Below are 5721 nucleotides of genomic sequence, written 5' to 3' on the forward strand. Positions count from 1 at the left end.
ATCAGAAAGTTGTTGTCTCACAGGTGAAGAGACAAATAGGGAGATGCAGTGAGCAGTCTTTACTGGGGCAAAGCAGTGAGAATCAGTACGTCCTGATTCTCACACAGTACACCCTGCCTGGCTTACAATAAAAATGACAAGATTAAGGGCCTAGAGACATAGCTCGGGGTAGTACGCTTGCCTAGTCTGTATGAGGTCCTGAGTTTAATTCCTAGTACTTCAGTTGGAAAAAGAAAATTCAAGACTTACTGAAAAACAAAAACAGCATTTCAAGAAAAAGGGCAAGCCTCAGAATCAAATATGGCAGACACACTGGACTTAGACTGGGGATTTAAAACCACTGTGATTAACATGCTAAGGGCTCTAATGAATAAGCAGACAGCATGAAAGAACAGATGGGTCTTCAAAGAGATGAAAACTCCAGGAAAATCTAAAGTAAAACCAGAATAGCATAATAACAGTCATTAGGAACTTAGAAGAGGAGAAACGAATGAATGAACTTGAAGAAATGTTACTGAAAACTTCCGCAAGTTAAATGCAATGAGAAATAAAGAATGAAGAGAAATAGAATCGCCAAGCTCCATGGGATGATGATAAGAATGGTGCATGGGTTCAGTGAGACAACTAAACCTCATTAAGAAGATCGGTTCTACCTGCCTGCTGACCACTCAGCCCATACTCACAGTGGACATAGCACCTGTTACAAATGATTTCCACTTAAAAAAATGAAAGACTTTATAGGGGTCAGGTGAGACTCTGAGGTGGGAAAAATGGGGGTTACCTGATAGACATCACTTACAAGGGTTTGAAATTACCTCTACTATCTCATGTTCTCTGACAGTGGACTGTATCCCCAAACCAAATCCAATCTGTGGCCAGTGACCTCAGAGCTATTTCTTTGAGGTATCGTCTCTAGTGGAATTTGATTTTAAGCAAGAAACACAGTGGACGGGTTTGGAGTGGATCATGAAGAGGCTCCCCTGTCTAGCCAAAGAAACAATCCAGAGGCACCCTCTGCTTCTTTCCTTCTTGGTGGCTCTTCACTTCAATCATCATTTTTATTGTAAATGTCCTAAGTAGTATTCAGAGCTTGCTGCATTTCCATCCTCAGCCTTGACCCTCACCCTCTGCCATTCACATCCTTCTTATGAATCACCAGCAGGAGCTTTCTTCAGTGTGACTTTCAGGGTCATTCTGAACCTCATGGAATGGCCCACCTCACTCTTCTGCCTCTCTTGTTTTCATACCAGGAGCCAAGCTCCTGTAACACTGATTTGTTTGTATTTCTTCTTACTCTGACTTTATACATTCTTCTCTATGATGGTGTCCCAGTTTTGGAGAGAACAGTCAACACAATCCTTACCAATCACCACCACTAGGGCATCTTCCTTAGAAATTAAATACAGGTTGTTGTGTCTCCTGTACTTTACCCATTGCACATCCCCTGGGCATTCATTTTCCTGCCCGTGTCCTTCTGGGACCACAGAGCTTCCTCTGACTGGCTTCAGATGCCCAGAAAGCAGGACAGTGGTTCTCTCTAGAATTCACTGAGCAATACCATCCTGCCATCTAGGACAGACATGGAGCAGGCTTGGTTATGTGGACAGAAGTACAGTCACTGGCCTCATAGCCACAGATTCAGTATCTGTAAAATCAATCAACTGCATGATAAAAATACTTGAAGAAAAATCGTGTTTGCATTGAATGTGGACAGACCTTTTGTTTTTTGTCATGATTCTCTAAATACCACCTGAATCTTGTATATAGCAACTCTACTTTGTTATGGGCCATGAGTAATCTAGACAGAATTTTAAGCATGCAGGAGTATATACGTAGGTTTGTGAGAATATTACAGTATTTTATATTTTGGTATTTGTGGGAAGATCCAGGTGACAATCCCCACTGAAAACAAATATAGGAGTGAATAAATAAGTTGATAAGGTGGAAAATCTCAAAAAGTACGTTGTGAGATACATAGAGATTTGCATTAAAGACATAAGACACATACAAGCTCAAAACAAACAGGACTCCCCAGCATGGAGCACGGTGTGGTCATGAAGGCCCACCCCCTAGCTAAGGAACTGTTGGTAATTGATAACCATCAGAAGGGTTGGTTCTATTTAAGAGTGTGAACTCTGACAGGTCTAATAAATTGCACTGATGGCCACACACCTAAGTATATACATAGTACGAGCTAGACTGAATGGAGTTTTGATATAAGCCCCTCAACACATATACTGCCAGGACTGGACTCAGTCAGAGAAGATGTACTGTTGTTGTAAAAATATAAAAAATAAAAAAAAGTATGGTTGTCTTTTATCCCCACTTGGTCTGGCACCGCAGTGCCCCAAGATATCTGCTGGATATCTTGCCAGAAGCACACATTCCAATTTCATGGCGGCCCAGACCAGCTGCTCCACACTCCATTACACTTAAATCTTGTCTTGAAAGAACATACAACACAATAACCTTAGATCCAATTGATAAGATATAATTGCCGACCTAAACATACAAAGTCCATCCCTTAAGAACATTAATAACAACCTGTAAATACACAGAGCAGAATCTTAACATCACCTACCATGGCTTCTCTCCCTCTCCCTCCTCTCTTCTCCTTTCTGTTCCAATCTCTTCCTCTTCCTTCAAACTTCTCTCCCACCGATCCTTCCTCTCATCCAATGACAGGTCTTCTTCTATCTTGTACCTGCCCCTCACCTGTATTTTACAAATTCAATGGGGAGAGGTTCTAGTGAAGTCACCTGAGTCCTAAGTAGGTAGCAGTCCTTGAGGCAGCGGAGTTAGGATCAAAATACAGATAACTCCAGGGCAAACCACAAAAATGTACCTAACCCTCAAGAGACTGGAGGCCCTAGGGAGTGGGGAGGTTTGGTAGGATGGGAGGTGGGGGTGTGGGGTGGAGATATCCTTGTGGAAACAGGGCGGGGAGAGGTGTGGGATGAGGAACAGTCAGAGGGTGGACTGGAAGGGAGATAAAATCTGGACTTTGAAAAAAAGATTAAATAACATTCAAAAAATAAAATCAGGACACAAAGTTGGTTGGGTATGAAATTGGAGGATCTGAGATGAACTGGAGAAAAGGTGACTATGATCTAATTACAATGTACAAAAGTCTCAAAGAATTAGTAAAAATATATAAAACATAAGTTGTGAAAAGAAAGTGCATGTAGACCCTAACAGAAGAGAAAGACACAGAAAGGAGGCAGACAGCACAAGCTGTACTTTGTTTTAAATGTGTAAATTGGATTTGTGTTTCGGTTCTGGTTCTCATAATTAAGGACATATATTTCAAGAAATTGTTTCTAAAAGGCATTTTAAAAGAAAATTAGTGATAAAAATCAGTAAGACTAAAAAGATGCTAAATGCTCAATATGCTAAATGCTTTTATCAAACGTCCAAAAGCAAATAAACTATAAAAGATAGAAAAGTACAAAAAGATAACAGAAAAAAGATCAGATGTAATGTTCCTGTTAGTAAAGCAAACACACCCTGCTTCCTTAGGAAAAGACAGAATTTCAGATTAGGTCAAACTGTAAACAAATGTGTGTGTCCTATTCTAAAATCTATGTCAAGACACAAAAATATCTAAGGAGATTAAGAGAAAAGTAGAGGCAAAGATGCAGCAGAAGTGATCAGAAGAAAACTATAAAATATGGAGATTATATTAAGAGGGTGCAATGCATAAATCTAAAGTTAAAAACATCATATGAGCCGAAAGTCTGTTTCCTCAACACAGAACAATGCCAAGGATATGTTGGTTGCTCTTCAGAACCTGATAGTAAGGTGCTGTGGCTGAAGACAATATTTACTTGTGACATTAAACAGAGAAACTGAACTGGTGCATAATGAGAAGCTTCACCGCCACTATTGACTAATGTTCACGGTACTTGAAGGCATTTTGCATAGTACCAGAGGAGAAAGACAATAGTTAATCTCTCCCAGACGCACCCTATGACCTACAACAGTGACCTGCTTACAAAATGGGCTGGTACAATAGTACTACAAATGTTAAGAGAAAAATCAAATACTTTCTTATAGAATGCTAGCTCACTTCAGTAGATGGAATCTATGCCAGTCATTGTTAAAGTGGCCAAGAACCTAAGACTAAATAGGCCTCGGGCCCAGAGGAAAACCCAAAACTTTTATTCTGCTAAAGAAATACAGCAATAAAATGACTGAAAATGACATATTACTTACAGTGAGACTTTCTTGGACCCACCAGCAGTATGAAAAATAACACAGAGGCTTTTTAATGTTTTAAAGTTTAGGCATTTTAGCTAAGGCTGTCTCCCAGTCAACTATCTAGCTTAACCTTATTACTCCTGGCACAATGTCCTGCCATGTGGCAAGCTCTACCTCTCTGTTCTGGTCTGGTCATCCACCTCCATGCCTGCTGGCACATCTCCTGCATCTCATTATTTCATTTCTTCTTCTTCTTCTTCTTCTTCTTCTTCTTCTTCTTCTTCTTCTTCTTCTTCTTCTTCTTCTTCTTCTTCTTCTTCTTCTTCTTCTTCTTCTTCTTCCTCTTCCTCCTCCTCTTCCTCTTCCTCCTCTTCCTCCTCTTCCTCTTCCTCTTCCTCCTCCTCCTCTTCCTCCTTCTCCTCTTCCTCCTTCTCCTCTTCCTCCTCTTCCTCCTTCTCCTCTTCCTCCTCCTCTTCTTCCTCCCTGCCCACCAAGTTCCACCCTCCACTTTCTGCCCAGCTAATGGCTGACAGTTCTTTATTACAGCCAATCAGAAACAATTATAAATTGATTTCTAGGCTAGTGAGGAAAGATGATTATTTACAAAAAGTGAGACCTATGATGGGTCATAGAAATAACAATACCAAGGTCTTACCACAGTATATAGCCAGGCCTGAATTAACACTTGAAAACCCAGAAACACACCTCCACACAATGCACCACAATGATTACTATACCCATAGATCAGTGCTTCATGCAACCATCTTCAGATATGCTTCTCTTAGCAGTAGATGAGAATCAAGAACAGGGACTCACAACTGGACAATGAGCAGAGAATGAGAGACTCTAAAGTACTCACTTCTAAATGGGATGCCTTTATCAAGACTCTTCCCTTGGGGATGAAGAATGCACATGAAAGAGGAGATGAAAAGATTGTAAAAAGCTGTAGACGATACAAGACACAAAGAAAACAGTGGTTTTCAGATACAACGAGGCTGGGGCACACAGGGACTCACAAAGACTATGGCAGCAGGCCCAGAGCCTGTATAAGGTTCAACCCAGACAGAGTCCCAGCACCTAGAAGGGGGAATGAACATGGTGAGGCTCCCACTCATAACCAAGAATCTGTCTGCAGCTGATAACCACTGGAAAAGGAGAAGTCAGTGTTTTCCAATGAAGTTTCATTGGGTATATCAACCACACTTCAAGGCAGGACCCATGACTAGGAGTAGTTGGCCAACACAAAACAAATTCACAGATATTTTTGTAGACCTTTTTTCCTATTTTGTTTTGTTTGGGCATTTGTTTTGCCTTGTTGGTCTTTTGCTTGCTTATTTTTATTTGTTTGTTTGTTTGGTATGTTTGTGTTTCTTGGGGGGGGGAGTTGGCCTTGTTTATATCTTTGTTAGAGAGAGAGAGAGAGAGAGAGAGAGAGAGAGAGAGAGAGAATGGCAAGAGTTAAATCCTTGCCCATTGCAGTCCCAGGGAGACGTGTGTCACAACCCTCCTGAAAAGGGTTTC

This window comes from Rattus norvegicus, chromosome 10 (genome assembly GCF_036323735.1).
Source record: "Rattus norvegicus strain BN/NHsdMcwi chromosome 10, GRCr8, whole genome shotgun sequence".
NCBI lineage: Eukaryota > Metazoa > Chordata > Mammalia > Rodentia > Muridae > Rattus > Rattus norvegicus.